Source organism: Talpa occidentalis, unplaced genomic scaffold (assembly GCF_014898055.3).
Source record: "Talpa occidentalis isolate TD23 unplaced genomic scaffold, MPIMG_talOcc4v2.1 talOcc4.16, whole genome shotgun sequence".
NCBI classification, from domain to species: domain Eukaryota; kingdom Metazoa; phylum Chordata; class Mammalia; order Eulipotyphla; family Talpidae; genus Talpa; species Talpa occidentalis.
The window spans coordinates 22,832,973-22,851,998 of NW_023601653.1; positions in this window are offsets into that span (position 1 = coordinate 22,832,973).

A 19,026-nucleotide genomic window follows, 5' to 3' on the forward strand; every position below is an offset into this window, starting at 1 on the left:
ATAATTAGCACAGATGTAAGTGTAATAACGGTGACCTGGACAACATATTACAGGACTTCCAAGAACCTGGAAGCTTTAGGGTTTTCCAAAGGTGTTTGACAAGTCCCACAAAATAAGTAAGAGTTAACAAATTAATGGTGGGAGAGCAGTGTGGGAGAATATTTCACAGACCACTGGAGTAGGAACAATAAAGTTAGGGAGGAGACAGGATATCTATCAGCAGTCTCCAGAGTCTGCTCAGATCTTTACCAGTTGGCTGACAATCAATATGTGGGTAGGTGGAGCACAGACACGAAGGGGCTTGCAGAGAGTTGCCAGAACAGAGAACAGGGGGAGATGAGAGTAACTTGTCTTAGGGAGATAAAAAGGGACTTACTAGATTAGAGGGTAAAGATATAGATTAGAGGGTAAAAATATTTACCAAATATAAAAATATTTCAGAAGGTCTGTCAGGAGAACGTCTGGAGTGAGAAGATGGGTGAGAAGATAGAAAAGCAATAGATGTTGAAATACTGATGATTCAAGAGAACAGAAACATGATTATAGAAGTATTAACAGCTGAAGTGGATTTAATTCTTCAAAATATTTGCTCCTTGTTCCCTCTGGGAGAATTATCTGTTACCAACTATTGGCATCAATTTTTGCCCTATGATTTGCTTTGGCAAGTACCCAAATGCCATCAAAACATAAGTGGTGTGCACCACTTCAAAGAAGAAATGTAGAGGAGTAAGGTTATGGGTCTATTATATTCTTTTTCTTCAAACAAAAGGTCAAATCAGGCTATTGCCTTAGTCTGGATCCAGAATGAAGATAATTTATGGTGCACAGTCTTGGAGGAGAACAGCTACTGACTCAGAATGCATAGGTAGCTTGAAAGAAATAAACGTTTGCAGTCACACGCAAATATCATTTGTCGGATGTTTATTTCTGCAACACACCTTAGCCTCATTAATTCAATAGCTATCCTAATATCAGTCTAAGAACAAGCACTACCCCACGAAATTACTAAGGAGTAAATGGGGTGAGCCTGACAGGAGCTTGGAGTACATGAGTAGTGATGTCAGGAGCAGAATTACAAATTGTCATGAGGGAGGTACAGATGGTGGGGGCTAAGATATAACTGAAGTTACTGGAAGGAAAAGTATTTGCCCTGAAGCCAAAGATTTAGCTGAGAATGCTAAAAGAAAGGATCCTGCTTTCTAGGATAGCACTAGAGTTTAAAAGGCATCAGCAAATGGTCTAGATAAAAGGTAAGGACAGTAGCACTGCATTATTCTTTGATTCTAGTTGCATGCAGTAGATCAATCCAAAAATATTAGGTACAATAAAATACTGAGAGACCACACTCACTTAACTTTTATAACAGTTCTATTTCCTTACTAGTTACTGCTATTAATCTCTTACTGTGCCCAATTTATAAATCAAATTTTTTCATAGATTGATGCTATAGGAAAACATGCATATTGGGCCCAGTACTATCTGCAGTTTAAAGCTTACACTGGAAATCTTGAAGCATATGCCCTGCAGACAAGGGGACTACCACACAACATGTCTTCTGGGAAATCCTGATCTACCTTAAAGCAGTACCTGCAACTTCACTACAAACAGAACACAATGCCCAGAATGGATACCAATTAAAAACAATAATATGTTTCCCCAATTCACTTCATGAGCCTGTACCTGTAATCAACTACATATATACTTTACACTGTGAACTATCCCAACAAATCAACAAAAGCTAGTTTGACAGGTGGTGTATCCTGTATTGTAGGAAATGGAAAGATGGGGTGCCATAGAGAATGAAAGGAAGCAAAGTCTGAGAAGACAGTCTTTTCAGAAGTGCCCCCACTTGTTTCTGTTACATTCTTCTGTGCAGTAGCAATAAAGCTATCCAAAATAGAACAGAGACACATTTTGATATTTATGAATTCAGAAAATGTGTGTTACATATACCTTTACTTAGGAGGTGACCTGGTACTTTCAAGAGAAATAAGCACTGGGCAAAAAAATGAGGAGGATGTGGGAGCAAAGATAGAAAGGAACCATTTAGGAAACAGTAAAGGAAATCAGCAGGATAGGTGGGTGACTGTTTGAGAATACCAATTACAGCAGAAGGGATGGAGAGATATATTTCAGAAAGCAATGTAAAAAAACAGAATAGAATAAAGCAAAAATAAAGAAATTTAAAATAAGAAATAGGGAAATAAATTCATAGCACATTACTTGCTTCTGCAAGTGAATATTTTCATAGCAATAAAAATGTGAACATGGCTTATAGATGTTTTTATTTAGAGAATTCAAAATATATAGGAAAGTACTAATATAGAACAAACACACACCCCAAATTTTGCCACATTTTCCTTCAAATATTGAATTTACAAAAGAAAGAGGATATTTCGGAAGAAATTTAAATACTCTTTGATTATCATATTAAAAATGACCCCATCATCTTACCCAATTTTTAGAAAGTATAGCTATCATAAATTTACATATATAGAAAGAGAAGCTTTCTATTTTACATAAGCATTTATATGAGGATTTGTAGACTTTTACATAAACGTATTTATTCTTGAAAAGTAAGAGTAGCTCATCATTGCTGGGTATGTGTGAACGTTCACACGTGTGGAAAAAAGCACAGACTGCACAAATGACACACTGAAAAGTATATCTAAGAGAAATGGACTGTGAGTCTTTACAACTTTCTAATCTGGCACCAACCAAAAAGCAATGATATGTTTAATAAAAACAATAGTAGCATTAAAAATATTCCCAACTATCCTCTTTAAAATAAAAGGAAAAGCAGCTTAATGGAAGTGGATGCAGAAAAGGTTGAGGCTGCTGAGTGACAGACAAGAGTGAAATGAACAAAGATTAGGCAGAACTGTTCCATCAGTTGGTCAAAAACAGTCCAGGTGACCAAATAAGTCCAAGGAAGAACATGGCATGAAAGAGTGTCAGATGAAATACTGCACTGTGTTCCTCTCCAGCGAGCAGCCTCTGGCTCTATTAGTATACTTCAAATCAATCATTATCAAATGGAAAAACAAAATAATCATTTGTTGAGGAACAGTCACTTAAGAATTCCTGCACATCTACTCTATTTTCTTAGTAACTAACATATATGTAATAATTAGAGTAACAAAAAACATGAGTTTCTTCATGCAGTGAAGAGGCTGCACAAAGTATTCTCTATGTGTGTGTCTTTTGTCTGCATCATTTAAAATAGCTACCACTTTTTTTTCCCTGCAACAATTTAGCCACAATCATACAGACCTAATTCATCTCTTTCAACTAATGAACCATTTCTAATCATATAAACTCTAAGTCACTTTTTTAAGATGTTTTACATTTACTGTGTATTATAAAATATTTATCAAAAACATATTTGAAATTACTTCTAGTGATTTGTGTTTTCTAAATACTATGCTTTTTCTTGCTTTTTTCTCTTTGAATGTTCATGTTTATTCCTTGACAGTTTAAAAATATTCATGTATGTTTTATTCTTTCTGTTTACTCTTACCTTTGTAACTACTTCTCTTCACATAGTTTGTAAACAATTTTTAAGTTTAATCATTCTCTCTGTTCACCATTCCAGGAGCTTCAATACAATTCAACTTCTCTCTGCACACCCATTCCAATTTACTGTTAACTAGAGTTTTCTGTTCTAATCTCAATGTATTATGTTGCTGGTTTTCTTCTTACAGTAAATATTTAGGTTTGACATTTATATATTATATTATTCAAGTTCTGCTGCTTTGTACATTACCCCCTTTTTTTCTGGGTTCATTTTCCTTGGCACTGTAATAAATTTTCCAGCAGTTTTTCAGTGATGGTCTGTGAGAAATAAACTCTCTTAATCTTTGTATATCTTCATTTTACTGTCACTCCTGAATGATGATTTAATTGGGAATAGAATTTTAGGTTGACAGGCATTTTCCTTCAGTTCTTTGTTTCCATGCATGTATTTTTATGGTTGAGAAGAGAAGACTTCTGTCAACTTAATCTTCCTTCCTTTGCAGGTAATCTTAATATTCTCTTGTTTCTTTCAAGATTTGTTCATTATCATTGGTGTTATATGGTTAACTATTTTTTTCTCTCACTGTGTACCCTTTTGATTTATCCTGTTCAACTCTCAGCAAACATCTTTTAATCTGAAGAGCTGCATGATACTTGTATCTGAAAATAAAAAATTATTATTTTGTACATTTCTTCTTTAATATAAAAATTACCTTTCTAAAATGCCTCTTAAATATATATGGGAGCTTATGAGTCTATATTCTATTTCTTACCTTCTCTTTCAAATTGTGCATTGCTTTATCTCTGTGTTCTTTCTGTATGCTTTACTTTGTTTTATCTTTAAGTATAATGTTTCTCTTCAGCTGAAGAGAGTTTACCATTTATCTCATTCATTGATCTCCCCCCACCAGAGTATATTTGTCATTCCTAAGACTTATATAATTCATTCTTTCACACATTTTTCTGTCTTTGTTTTGTAACTTATTATTGTTGCAGGAATATTATATCTCCTTAAGTGCCATATAAATATTTATTCTAATCCATTTTTCACACAGTTTCACTATTTCTATTTCTATATGCTTTACTTATTATAGTTTCTTTGCAGACCATCATATAATAGCTAGTTTTATGGTACACTTTCCATTTTTGTCAAAATGCTCATTATGTTTGGGGCTTTATCATACAAGTGTTTCCTTATTTGTGGTTCACATTTCCTGGGTCTATCACTCCAGGTAGAACTGGTAATGATATATTGGGAGGTAATCCTGTGTAAGCATAGACAATCTCCCAGTTATGCCTCTCTTTTCTCCCCAAATCCCAAACTATAATTTAAACCTTGCACTCTATTCTTATTTCTGGCCAATTTTTTAAAAAAGATTTATTTTTATTTATGCATACAAGAGCTGGGGTATAGGCCAGAGATGCGGCCTGCATCCTCTCTGGTGAGAGGATTCACCAGCAACAGAGTGGGGAACAGAACAGGCAGATGTACTGAAATACACTGCTGAGGGGAGCAGCGGTTGCAACAGGTCTACTGCGCCATGTGAGAAGCACCCTGACTGGGGATCGAACTCATGTTGCAGTGGCTGTGGATAGCTTCACAGTGTTGTATCTTAACCCCTTGCACCACCAGGGAGGTTCTGGACAATTTTTGAGGCAATTTTTCTCAATTCGTGAGTCCATGCTTTAATTTTTTTATGTGTCATGTGGTCACATACTATTTGAAACTACAGGTCTTCTCTCTTTTTCTATCCTGTGGGGATTTTTCTCTTGGATTTTTAGCACAGCTCTTTGTTTTTCACTGACATGTACACTGTGTATGTATTAGTGTAGAGATGTAGAACTTTCTGTGCATTTGGAAACAAAATGGAGGATTAAGCTCCTTTTCATTCTGTTATATTAGGTAAAAGTTATATTTATTGATTTTTAACACTTAGACTTAATTTATTAACCCCACTCCCCCTCCTGGCACTCCCTACTAAGCTCATTATTCTTTATATTTCCCCATAGCTCATATCACCATCTGCATTCAACACATTAACTGGATTACTTATTGTTTATGGTTTGTCTTTCTCAACTAAAAAGAGAATGATTTCCTGAAGTGAGGAAAATAATTTTTTACTACTGTACCTTTAGCTTATCAAAACATACCAACATGTAATAGGCATTCAAAATCTATAAATGTCAAGTGAATGAATAAATAAGTGAATGAATAAATAATTAAATGAAATCACCAAAAACAAATGGTTATAAAAGGTAATATAAATACCATTGACATTGTCAATAGAAAAGTACAAATCCAGAAGAGAGTCAAAAAAGAAAATGGTAGACACATTGTACCTTATCATACAAAGAATCAAATATACAGTTGGGAAGAAGGAATCAAGACATAAGCACAGCTCCTAATGCTGCCTGGTTAGCCAAAAAAAGGAAAATGGTAGTAGGTGGATTTGACATAATTTCTAAGATATCTAGTTGTCTTTATTATATCAAGTAACTAACATATAAAAACAAATAAATAAGAATGTGAATGTACCATAAGTTGAAATTGAGAAAGTTACTAAAAAAAAAAAACCACCAAAAGATGGTAACAGTGCTTCAGATGAGAGTAACAGAAGAAAGAAATAGGACTGTGGACTAGTGCTTTCCATTATAAGTCCTTTGAAATGTTCATTTGCTTTACCACATACATTTTTATTTTGATAAGATAGAGTAATAGTTTCTATATAAGCATGATGAGGAGGGAGAAGTAGTAAGAAGGAAAAGTAAAATGGAAAAATAAGGGGAAAAAGAATTTTGGCTTGGAGCATCTGTTTTTGTACTGTTTTCCCTTTTTTCTATTATTTCTATATATTTAAAAACCTGAAAATTTTAATTTGCAATATTCATGATTAAGTAATCTAATGATTAGGAGGAAACCATTTTTATTCAAGCAATTATAGAAGTATTGTTTGCTGTTACAGAAAGGAAAGAAAATTTATGCAAGTGGGAGAGATTAACGTTTACAAAGCACTGAGATCACCATTTTATTCTGTACTTCAGAAGGCCAATGACAAAACAATAATATTGATCCTGGAACAAAAACCAAAGAACAGTTTCTTGCCCTAGAATAAGTAGATTCATTCCTAACAGAAATCAAGGATCAATTTGTGAGTACAGTAGTTTTATAAGGGGAGAACCATTCTTTATTTTTCTCAAATCTTATGATTTTAGAGAAATTGTGGTGAAGCTATGGAATAGAGAGAAGGGAGCTTTTTAAGAGAGGCTTTGGAGACATGCAGAAAATACGTGTATGATGCCTGCTCCTCTGATTCTTATAAATCACCTTAGAGAAGGGAGTATTCTGGTGGCAACAGACTGCCCGAAGATCAATACCAAAGTCTATTGATTCATCACAATCGATCTGCTTTGCAACATTCTGACTGTGTTCTTTCTGATTTATCAAAAGACTGAGGTGGTAACCACTCACTGTAACCATCTTCTTAATTTATTTCATTATTGAAAGTTTTAGTAGAATCATGAATATTTAATGAAACTAGAGGGAAAAAATAAATAGGCTTTAAAATATATCTCAAAATTGCCAATGAAAATGCTTAGATAGCAAACAACACAGTTTCCAAGGTGAAAAGTTTTATTAAATAAATGCAGAGACAGCTGTTTTCAGAAAATCACATTTTCCCCAGTCCCGAGTGAGACATGTTCTTACACATCACAACATTAATAGTCACATTGTGTTACTTGATTTAGTGCAACATAATGCAGTGTGACTAATGCAACCCGATGGTACAGACTCATGTAAGAGAAAAAATCCATCACCTAGGAAATGTGGAACAAAGATGCACTTTCCTGAAAACAAAGGTTAAATAAATCAAAGTTTTCTGATGAAAGAAAAGTCATGCAAAAGAGAGTTTTATTCCAAAACGCATTTCAGCCCACCATTGCAATGATCCCTGGGTACATTAGGGAGGGGAAGAGGAATCTAACATGAAAAGCCCTTAAGCTGTTTGAACTCAGCAGTACTTAGTGCTTCCACAATATTTTCCTCTGTAGTAGCAATCCTCTGAAGCAATAGCTCCTTCATCTGTCTTCTCAGGAATTGCCCAGGTGACTGCTACAAAGGTCCAGTTGACAACCTAGTCCTTTCTCCTTCACCATCTCTAAAAATGTACTTAGGATAGGGAAGAGGTAATATAAAATTATTTTTAAAGCCCACCTTGTATATACTATGAAAAAGGTATTAATAATGGAGGAAAGAAAGAGCTCTGTAGGTGCGTGATCAGTTTTCAGTTGTGTTTACCCATCCGTATTCTTTACCTTTAGTTGCAAGTATGGATCTTAAGTTAGATAATAATAAAGATAACCATCAGATTATAGGAAAACAAAAGACTCTCAGGCAGTATAGAAATAAACTAATATTTTCAGCAGGAAAAGAAAATAATTTTTATTTTACTTCTTAAAAAGTTATACGAAATCTAGAGAGGAAGGTTCCATGGGCTATTCTGCACTGCTAATGCTAACATCATTGTATTTATTTATTTTTTTTAATAGATATGCATAGTCTTTATTTTTTTTTTAAATAATAAATTTTATTTTTATATTCCCCCATACAATTGCAAACGCCCCATTCTGACCCCAATTTTCCCCTCCCGCCCCCCACCCCCCAAAAAGTGTCTCTGGTTCATAGTTTTTTGTTGATTTTGATTTTCACTTTCTTATATTCATTTTCCTGGTCCCTTATTTAAGTTTTCTAGATTCCTGCTATGAGTGAGACCATCCGGTATTTTTCTTTTTCTTTTTGGCTTATTTCGCTGAGCATGATCCCTTCCAGCGCCATCCATGTTGCTGCAAATTGCATGTGTTTATCTTTTTTGAATGCTGAGTAATATTCCATGGTATATATGTACCACATCTTCTTGATCCAGTCATCTATTTTTGGGCATTTGGGTTGTTTCCAAAGCTTAGCTATTGTAAACAGTGCTGCTATAAACATAGGGGTGCAGGTGCTCTTTGGAATTGATGTTTCTGTGTCCTTTGGGTAAATACCTAGGAGTGGAATTGCTGGATCATATGGAAGCTCTATGTTTAGTAGGTCCAGAAATCTCCACACAGCTCTCCATAGTGGTTGGACCAGTTTGCACTCCCACCAACAGTGCAGAAGAGTTCCTTTTTCTCCACACCCTCGCCAACATTTGTTGTTGCTAGTTTTTTTAATATGTGCCATTCTCACTGGTGTGAGATGGTATCTCATGGTAGTTTTGATTTGCATTTCCCTGATTACAAGTGATGTTGAACATTTTTTCATATGTCTGTTGGCCATTTGCATTTCCTCTTCAGAGAAGTTTCTTTTAGCTCTTCTGCCCATTTTTTGACTGGATTATTTCTTTGTTGTTTCTGAGTCTCATCAGCTCTTTGCAGATTTTTGTGATCAGTCCTTTATCATTAGTGTTGGGTGCAAAAATGTTCTCCCAGTTGGTGGGGTTTCTCTTTGTTTTTGTTATTGTCTCTTTTGCTGTGCAAAAGCTCTTTAATTTGATGTAGTCTCAGCTGTTTATCTTTGCCTTCACTATCACTGCTTTGGGTGATGTGTCTGTAAAGATGTCTTTGATGTGCAAATCCCGTAGTGTTTCGCCTATATTTCCTTCTATGTATTTTATGGTTTCAGGTCTTATGTCTAGTTCTTTAATCCATTTTGAGTTGATTTTTGTGTATGGTGTGAGGTAGTGGTCAAGCTTCATTCTTTTGCATGTAGCGACCCAGTTTTCCCAGGACCATTTATTGAACAAACTTTCTTTGCTCCAATGCATAGTCTTTGCTCCTTTGTCAAAGATTAGTTGACCATAGCCAAAGCTCTACTGAAAAAAAAAGAAGGAAATGGAGGCATCACACTCCCAGATTTCAAACTATACTACAAAGCCATAATCATCAAAACTGCATGGTATTGGCACAAGAACAGACATACAGACCAATGGAATCAAATAGAAAATCCAGAAATAAACCCACATCATTGTATTTAAATGAAAAGCAAACATTTTAATATTAGTACATTAGCTTTTTTGCAATTATGTATATCTTCCATTCGATATCACTGCAAATTAATTTAAAGGCTATTTCAAACCCAAAAGCTAAATAATTGTTTGAATCTCTTTTTATTTCTTTCATTAGACTGGATGTTCCTTGAACCTTCTCCAATTACTACTTGATATGGCAACTTTGAAAAGGATGCTCTGCTATTCCTATTTTGTAGAAGAAAAAATAGAGGCAATGAGAGGTCAAGTGAGAGACTGTCTTAGACACTACAGCCTTAGTTAAACTCCCAAATGAATTGAGGGAAGGATAAGCCTTCCCAAGACATCCAGAAAAGGCTTTTCCAGGTTGTGTCACTTTGACATGTGTATTATTTCTAGTTGAGGTCAGCTGAGGACCTCAGGCTCAGGAAAAACTACCAGTCCTTTAACTACCTAAAAGAATGAAAATCATGGATATAAAACAGAATTAGGATTTTCACCATAATAACCTTTCTATGGGAGAAACCTATATATGGTAGAGCACCCGAATTTCATAGCATCTAGTCTATGTCATACAAATCACCCTCTTCTAATCATAGGAGTTACCCTCCTTTCTGCTTGATGCCCCAGGTCTCTATTCTTTCCCTTACTCAGGTTATAAATACCTTCATTTTGCCCTCATTTCCTTTAGAATCTACATCCACATTGACTCTCCTCACGTAAGTAAGTAAATTTGTTCTCCTTTACTGCTAATCTGTCTGAGGTTAATTTGACTGCTCAGCCAGTCTAAGTGCCTGGAGGGTGAGGGGAAATTTTCTCTCTGCTCTGATTGAAACCACACAGGTCATCAGAAATGCATGCCATGGAGTTACCTGGATGAGTTCTGTCAACTCACGAACTCATCAAAAAATATTTTTTTTCAATGTTGGCAAGGATGTGGAGAAAAAGGAACTCTCCTGCACCACTGGTAGGAGTGCAAAATGGTCCAACCACTATGGAGAGCTGTGTGGAGATTTCTTGACCACTAAATATAGAGCTTCCATATGATCCAGCAACTCCACTCCTAGGTATTTACCCAAAAGACACAGAAATATTAATTCAAAAGGGCACCTGTACCTCTATGTTTATAGTAGCACTATTTACAATAGCTAAGCTATGGAAACAACCCAAATGCCCAAAAATAGATCACTGGATCAAGAAGATGTGGTATATATACACAATGGAATATTACTCAGCAATCAAAAAAGATAAACTCATGCAATTTGCAGGAACATGGATGGAGTTGGAAGGGATCATGCGCAGCGAAATAAGCCAGAAAGGAAAAGAAAAATACTGGATGGACTCACTCATAGCAGGAATTTAGAAAACCTAAATAAGAGACCAGAAAAAAGACTAATTGCAATAAAGTAAAAATCAAAATCAACAAGCAACTATATACCAGAAACACACTACAGGGGGGGTGGGAGGAGAAGAGGGATTAGGGTCAGAAAAAGTGAGTGGGAATTATATGGGGAATATAACCAAAATGAAAATGCATACATTATGCAAAAATGAAAATGATGTAAGAATTATATAAAATAAAATAATTCATTAAAAATAATTTGTTTTCATTTTATGCTACAAAATTTGCAAATGACTTGTTAAGTACCAATCAATAGCTGATACTCTGTCTTTCAAGACTCTCATCTATTGAAGGCATCATATCTAGAAGTAATTTTTAAAAGGAACAAAAATATGTACTATAACAATAAAATCATTCTTGCCTTCATCATGGTATCTATCCCAAATTCCATCATAAGAGAAAACTTTCAGATCGTTTGACTTCTTTAGATATATTACATTGGAGTGTTTTATTAGATTGCAGATCCAAATAGGTTCTTTAGAAAAATGATCCTGTTACAAGAATGCTAATGACAATGATTATCTCCCGCTCACTGGCTGCTACCTGCTACTATGCTCCAAGCTCTGTGGAAACTCATTTAAATTCCGTAGCAACTCCTTAAGATAAGTCTTATTATTTTTCATATTTTATATATATGAAATCTGGGATAGAAGGATACTTTCTGAATTTGCACAAGATTAGTCAGTTCCATTTGTCAGCAACAAATTCAAACTGAGGTCTATTTCTATCAAAAATATATATTCTTATCCACTATACTCTCCACAGAATCATCACAAGTACTACTTTGAGAATAAGCCTAACAGAACCTCAATGACATGTACATAGATAAAATGAATAAAAAAACAAAGGTACATTTAAGAAAAAATACAAATATCAGGTTTGAGCAAAAATATAGTTGTAAGATAATTTGGCATGGAATACCTCTAAGGGCAAAGTGTGAGCAACTTAAAGGAACAGAATCGGGCCTCCCCTGGTAGCGCGGCGGTTGAGCGCTGGGCTGCGAAGCTGCCCACAGCCTCTGCAGCACCAGTTCGATCCCTGGCTGCCAGCGAGGGTCCCACATGGTGCGACAGACCTCTCCTGCCACACCCGCTGCTCCCCTCAGCAGTGTGTTTGGTCAGTCTGCCTGTTCTGTTCTCTGCTCTGGCTCTGGTGAATTCTCTCACCCTCCAGCACTTCTGACTGTACCCAGTGCTTGTATAAATAAATAAATAAATCTTTAAAATAAATACATAAATCTAAAAAAAATAAATAAAGGAACAGAATTAGGACTTGAAAAAGAAGTATCAAAGAGAAACAGTGGCAGTGCTGTTTCATAACCTATTCTGGAAGGTAGACCTTTTTCCATGAGAAGACTGAAACATAAAGCTAAATACACTGAGTCCAATATTTAGTTTATCCACATAGCTAATTCTCTTGAACAGCCTCCTGAATATAATTTGACACTTCAAGTCTGACCCACTACAAGTCTATAGGTAAGTATTCTAGTTCCCATACTCTGTCCAGTGACTTCTGAAGTACTCAGAGGTCTACTAAGGCATGGCTCACTCCATTGAGATGATACTACCTGAGGCTGCTGGGTATTCAGCCAATCTTGCTATAGAACTGTGATCTCTGTAAATGCATTAGGACATGCTAGTCTCATCATTACTTACCTCAATTCCACCTACTCTTGAGGAAATACCTGATCACTATCTCCAGAGTGATGAGAGAATTTCATAACCCAGATTTACTCCATGTTGAATGAACTAGGGATGTACAACAGACCTATGTATAGCACTGCATACAATAAAGGGGAACACAACAGATTGAAGCTTCTCAGATTGGAATTCAACTCTGCAAGGAAGCTGTGTCTTTCACCAAGATACTTAACTATGCTTTACTTTTCATATCTACAAAACAGAAAAAATAATACAATGCCTACCTCAAAGAGTCGTTAAGATTAAATGAGTTAATATATGCAAGGAGCTTACTAAGTACACAGCATATAGGAAACACAATAAATGATAGTAGCGATTGTGATTATGGATTTGATAATGAATATGACAGAATTCAATTTTTTTTAAAAAGTGAAGTTTGCTGTTCAGTGTATCTCTTATGTGATTTATCGCCCCCCCCAAAAAAAAAAAAAAATCACAGAGGGTATTTGTCAGTGTCTGATCTGAAAAACTGGTCATATCAAATACATCAGTTCATGAGTAGAACACATTAACCAAAAAAACAGTAGGATTAAAATAAATTACACAGAGAGAGATAAGTTAAAATGAGATACACTATAAAAATCTTGATTTTGTTGTATATTTTCAGTTTTCTGGTTGGTCCTAACTCTCTGGAGATAAGAATTAACTTGTTTCTTGCTTTCAGATTACTATAGAATTGCCAATTTTATCCTTAAAATACACAACGTGCTTCTCCACCTTCTATCCATTAGCCACTTAGCTGGCTTTCTCATTCTTACACCTATAAAACTGTACCTTTCGTTTGAAGTTTGTACAGTTTAATTCTACTGAACTGCTCTAATCTTTTCAACCTTGTTCTACGTCTTTTGTCATTCATCATTTGAATCTGTCAGGCTGATGATGTGAACAGCATTATAATTAGGAATTTAAAAATTCTAAAATTCACAGGAAATTAGATAGAAGTGAATACTATAGGAAATACATTCTCTAAGACACAGAATGTCTTTTAATGGATGCCACTAAGAAAGATATATCCCACCCACCACCTTATGAAGACCTAAATCAAGAATATTCAATTACATGGTGTCATCATTTACTTAAGAAAGATTCCTGATGTTAGCATTTACCACCTCATTCTCAATTTTCTGTTTGTGTCTCTATTTTGGTCTCTCTGCTTTCTGTCTCTGTCTTGTTTTCTTTCTATTGCTTTGTTTTCTTAGGTTGTATATTACTTCTAAGGCACTGAATTTTATATAGCCTCTTTAAATCTCTAAAAAGCCTATGCATACTTTCCAATAAAAAAATCAAACTGGTATCATTCAGCTTAGATTCAAATGGTTAAATATTCATTAATGGAAGCTGATTGATGGTGTGTTGCTACTTTAATTAAAAAGGACTACAGAATGGCATTTTAAATAGCAATGCTATTTTCTAAATTGACCTAATTCCATTAAAAGAAAAAAAAAAACTTAAATTGAACCCGAAGTTCTAAAGTTTCTCTTCCGGTAATATTGGACATATCAATCTCAAAATTTAATTTGCCAACAAAATATTGATTACCAAAGAGAAGAGTTTTTCCCATATTCTCATTTTTTTTAAAGATTTATTTATTTATACAAGAACCAGGGTACAGGCCAGAGGTGCGGAAGGGTGAGAGGATTCACCAGAGACAGAGTGGGGAACAGAACAGGCAGATTGACTGAAATACAGTGCTGAGGGGAGCAGCAGGCGAGACAGGAGAGGTCTGCAGCACCATGTGGGTTGTTCCGCAGCCGGCAGGGATTGAACCAGCTCTGCAGAGGCTGCAGACAGCTTCACAGCGCTAAGCTCAACTGCCTGTGCCACCAGGGAGGTCCCTCCCATATTCTCATTTTTGCCTGAATTGTAATTCAAGGAAAATTCCAACATTATTTTCAGATATCTCTAAAAGAAAACCCTAAGTATTAGATGACCAGAGGGCAATGGGAATAATTTCCGGGCAAATCTAGTAGAATAGCTATAAACTAGATTTTTTCCAAAAATAATTAATTTTATTTCATCTGGCAGGAGCATCATATCCCTACTCAGATCTGCCTTGCATTTTAGATAAGACCTTCAGGTCACAGAATATTAGCATAAGAGAAAATTATTTGGAGATTGGCCTAATAGCAGACAAATTGGTCTGGTAAAACCAGGGCCACTATGCTGGCCTTTAGTAGCTTATCTTGGGCATTTTTCAACCATATTATGTGTTCTTTGAAAATCAGTTCCAACCCCAATCCCACTCTTACAAAGTGTTTGGCTTAAGTTCTTAGTTTATAGAGGTTTAATTATGATTTTGGCAAGGACATTAAGCCATTTTTAAGGGAATGAAAAATCCCCATTTATCATTTTTAAGTTTGAAATTCTAAGACAATAAAGACAGGGATAGCTTTTTTCTAAAGAAATGCTATGAGGCGGTTTATTAAAAGAGAGGGTGAGTTTTGCTTTGTTTTGAAATGGTGAAATAATTTATATATGCATGCTAATGTAAGGAAGACCTAACAAATTTTTATTTACTGCACATCCAGTTTTATAAAATTTTAAATTTCAACTTGCAAATGTCGACCTATTTTTATGATATGAAAATATAAACAGAGGTAAACAACCTGTGTGTTACTCTCTGATCCTCTCTTTACTCATAAGTGAATCTTCAGGGTGAGGGCATTATTTAACCAACCACAACTAAATATTGACAATGTAGAATTATTTCTAAGGAAACTACATATTTATGTCAATTTTACTTGGTTTATGTCTATATTTTACTTTGGTTGTTTATTTATGTCTATATTTTACTTGGTTGTTTTTCTCATGATTCATTGAATTTTCTTCTCTAAGGGAAGATTTTATGAATATGGATTAGTTTTAATTTTGTTAGTTAAAGGTATTAAAAATGTCTTCTAGTCTGTGGTTTATCATTCACTTTGGATCTGTGCAGAGTTTTTAATTTTATGAAGTGAAAATTTACCCATCTTTTTCCTTTAGAGTACTTTCTTTGGTGCCTGATTTGAAAAACTTGTCTTAGCTATGTCTATTCTTCATCCTTAGCTTTTCATTATGAAATTAGGTGTCAGCTTTCTTGGTTCCTTAAAAACTCCTGCTGAAATTGTTATTGGGATTGCATTAAATTTAGAATAATTTGAAAGAATATCAATAGCACTTAGTTATTGAAATTTAATTCATTAACATGATGTGTACACACACACACACATAGGTCTTTTGTTTTCTTTTTATACATCCAGTTCTTTGCAATTTTCTCCAGATTGGGTCTGCACTTCTTTAATCAGACATATTAAGTAATTTACAGATTTTGTCAATATAAAGACTTTATTTTTCTGATTAAGTCCCACTGGTGTTTAGGAAACCCTTTTAGCAATTTGTCTATAAAGTCTAGGTATGAGATAGATAAATTGACAGCTGTACAGACAGAATGGCTTGAAAGGTAGGGGTATTTGGTTGTTTGATTAATAATTCAGTTGTTTAATGTTTATTGTCTTATTTAAACTATGTTTCCTTAAATTTTGTTTTCATAAAATATTTTTCCAATGATAAATTCTAATTTTATTTTTGTTTGTGGACAGAATTTTTAAAGTCACTTCTATGAAGAAATACACCATCACTCTTTGTAAATGTTGTATAGTACTTGAAAAAAAATATTTTTTATATGGTAGGCATAACTAATACCTACCTTTTAGTTTCTAAATTAGATTCGAAACTATTATACAGTCATACGACTTTTATTTTTTGATACATTTTTGTTAGAATCTCTCCTTTATAAAATATATCTTTACCCTCCCTCCTAGGGTCCAGAATCTTTATAATGGAAAGATTTAAACTGTGTCCAAACAACAACCTCATTATAGGTGAAATTATTTTGTGTCACTAGAACTCCATCATGGACTGTGACAGCAATGTAAAGGCAAGTTGAAAAATGTGTATCTAGTTGCTCTCCCTCTTTTCCCTACACATGAACGGGCAAACTTTTCCCCAATCTATAAACAGCTGAGTCCTAACAGCTAATGTTTAGTACTTATGGGATAGTGGGAACTTTATTAAAATACTACTACCTAACTGTAGAGAATATGATAGGGTTTCTTCTGTTTAGAAATGTCATTCTGTCAGCTTTCTGAGCTGCTTTAAGTTCCCTTGGCTTCTGCAGTGATAGCGGTGCTATGTTGATTCTTCCCTAATGAAGAGGAAAAAGGACAAGGACAAACAAAAACAGTTTTCTCAGTTCTTGCCCAGGTTCACATCTGCCTGTTTAGCCAGTTGTTTAACTAAGTCCAAGTATTTTTCTCTCCATATACTTACCAAAGCCATGGAGATAGATAGTTTAAGTTTCATGAGAACCACTTTCTCAAGCCACTAATATTGACAGTAAATAAGCATATGCAATCTTAAAAAGGGGAAATTTTTATACTTCTTATTACCATATGAAGAAACATTTCTAATCTTGTGTTCACAAAAGATGTTCACAGTGCCAACGAGTCAGAGAAAGTGTTACACCAAACACTTAGCTTTGGTAATATATGAATCTCCTCCACTGAATTCCAAAAGAAAATAAGCACTATAGAAGATAATTTGATTATTTTCTCAATGTCCTATACCACCATTCCACATGCATAGGAGAAAAGACATTTCATTACATATAAAAAATGGATTAGGGTGTGAGGATTTAGCTCCCTCCCTCCCCCAGATTCCTTTTGGAGAAAGACTGCACAGAGCTTCATAATTTACAAGGTTTTCAAGAATTATTAAGTGTGTGAGATTTTATCCTATTGCTTGTTAACAAATTAGCCTGCCACAGTTACACAGAAGCTAGCAGAAAACATGAGACCCCAAGATCAGAAGCACAGGACTTTATTATTCACAACACAACAGGCAGCATAAGCTTCCTGTCTGCATTGCATTCCTTTACCCCCCAAATCCCATTGGGGTGATAGGAGCAGTTCAGGTGGATGCTACTACAACATACACACACTCACAGGGTTTGTGCAACAGATAACTGAGTTTCAGAAACCTTCTTCTTTGAAAGACTCTCCTAGCAAATATTCCCAATCTTTGCTCCAGAGAAAGACATAACCTATATCATCTGCTCAGAAAAAAAAATGCGGCCCTTCATCCAGATGAAGACAATCTCTGTTTCCCAAGACTGCGTGCTATATAAAACTGGAAAAATTATCCAGAACAAAAGTCATCAATGCCCCTTCACAATCACGCAGAAACTTGAAAGCCACAAGGGGACACGTAAATCCCAAAATGGCCTTTTTCACTAGCTCTTGATGTTTCATCTCCACAGTGTGCTCCTACTTGTATAAAACTTTAGTAAGAGGAATGACAATGGGTGAATGTTTGGCATAACAGGCAAGGAATAAAAGACAAAGTAATCTTAGCAAATCAAACAACAGGAAAGCTTGGGTGGGTTTATAAAGTCTGCACAATAAACAGGATTTTTATAGCTTTCTAACCACAAACAACTACCACAGCATATGAATAAAACATACATCAGGGGCCTCCCTGGTGGCGCAGCCTGGTTGAGCACTGTGCTGTGGAGCTGTCTGCAGCTTCTGCAGCATGGGTTCGATTCCCGGACAGCCAGGGAGATTCTCATGTGGCGCTGTGGACCTCTCCTGACTTGCCCGCTGCTCCCCTTAGCAGTGTATTTCGTTCGTCTGTCTGTTCTGTTCCCCACTCTGTCTCTGGTGAATCCTCTCACCCTCCCGCGCCTCTGGCCTATACCCAGCTCTTGTATAAAAATAAATAAATCTTTAAAAAAAAACAAAACAGGCATTAGCAATAACCCATGCTAAAATGGTACACTATTTAATTATTTGGTTCGGGGAGCTATCATGCAGGATTACAGCTAAGTCAGTCAAAAAGTTCATTGAGAATTACCCATACCAGTGGTTGCCTATCTTAGTAGTAGTGAAAGAAATCTAGTAAAATTTCTTTTTACTAAAAGAAACTGGCAAAAATTTTGTCAATAACTCTTGGGGGATATGTTGTTACAAATTCAGTCTTTATGGAAAAAAAATTCTGTACTTCATTTTTTTAGTAATGAGTTAAAAGTTTGTAGAATTCTGAAACCCAGATCCTATGTCCCATAATATCAATGGGAGACACAGGCACTTATCCTTATTGCTAAAAGAACAAAAAAATAAAAAGTACACTGAACTGACATAAAAGCAGAGTCTTTGTATTGTACACAAAAGGAAAATTTTTCAGGCTTTAATTATATGAATCAAATAAAGAGAAGGAATTTAAATTCTATGACTATAATTTTGCTAAAGTATCCAGATAAATAACAAAAGTCAAAACTGAGGTATGTGACTTAAGGAAAGTGTACTTGTTGCTTATCCTGAACTATCTCACATATTCATTACTGAAAATGCTAGCTAAAGTCCTT